This window comes from Aplysia californica, unplaced genomic scaffold (assembly GCF_000002075.1).
Source record: "Aplysia californica isolate F4 #8 unplaced genomic scaffold, AplCal3.0 scaffold00851, whole genome shotgun sequence".
Classification (NCBI taxonomy): Eukaryota; Metazoa; Mollusca; class Gastropoda; order Aplysiida; family Aplysiidae; genus Aplysia; species Aplysia californica.
In genome coordinates, this window is record NW_004798121.1 from 41893 (window position 1) to 43304 (window position 1412).

The window sequence follows — 1412 nt, forward strand, 5'->3', positions numbered from 1 at the left end:
AGTGTGTGAGTGAGTGTGTGTGTGTGTGTATATGTGTGTGTGTGTGTGTGTGTGTGTGTGTGTGTGTGTGTGTGTGTTTTCCTCCAACTTACCCTTAAGTCACTTATCACAAAACAAGATATCAAAGTTTGAATGACACTTTTACGTCGAGTCAAGACTGGCAAAATTCGAACCCCATGTTTTCGTCATATGCGAGGAATGTGGCACCGATATGGTACTGGTGACACCTTAACCCCCGCTGGACCGAGCTACACGGTGAGGTGTCAGTTCCGTAAGACAATTTAGGAAGTTCTATAGAAGCTCAAAGTCTGTTCTGTTTTAGTAAAAGTTTTACGGCACTTGCAAAGTAAATAGATCTAGTTCATATAAGGCCGAAGAGTAGAGGTGTTACTAGAGAGTAGCATACTCATAAAAGAAGGAGGAGAGGTAAGGGTGGTCGATGTTTGATTAGAAAAAAGGAGCAAACCACACCAGAGCACCCGCCAACATCCCACTTTTAAAGTCTAGGCCAATGTACGGCTGAGAAACAGAAGATGATGTGGATGAAGTTTGTGTGTGTTTGGGAGGAAAGGGGGGGGGGGGGTTGTGGGGTGCACCAATTGCTCTTTTACTATCACGGTGGACTTGGTTGGGGATGAATCTTGTTCGAATCCCCAGTAGGAGTGATAAACGAAGTGATTGTAAGTAGATGTGAACCTGCTCTAGCGACCACCTGTCCAAGACAATAAACGGTACAGATTCCACACCAACTTATCCCGCTACCCCTTTGGGTTTTTTTGCTATGTGTTGAAATGATACAGTTCAAGAGGACCACATTTCTTATATGATCCCAGTGGGTGGTTGGCGGGTGCTTGGGTGTGATTTGATCCTTCTTTTCTATCAAACATCTATGGTCCTTATCTCCCATCCTTCTCTGTTGTGTTTGTTGTGTTCTTGTAATATTTCTAATCTTCGGCCCTTATGTGACCTTATTGTGTTGCAATAGTCTTAAAAGTCTTACTAAAACTAAGAAAACCACATTCCCTCGATAATGGATGGTCATCTCCAATAGGTTCGACAGTATTTTACATCGCACTTGACACTATTTTATTTTTATCGCTGAGTAGACAGGCTCTCTTTGCCCTGCCTAAAGAGTTAAACAGAGCCGCGATCAGGGCTAAGGTATCACATCCCGGCAGGAAGAAAGAGGGAAAGAGATAAGATACACTCAACCACGTGCGGAACTGAACTCACAATGAACAAGGCACATACAAGTTACCATTTCACCATAGTGGCATGCTCAAGAAAGTGAACATTGCGAAATTGTATAAGTTTGACGCCATTTGCAAATCTGCAAGGTTGTTGAAGAGGCAAGGCTTTCGAATTTAACGTCCATCTCCGATAAGACCAAGCCAAACGGATGGAAAGCATAC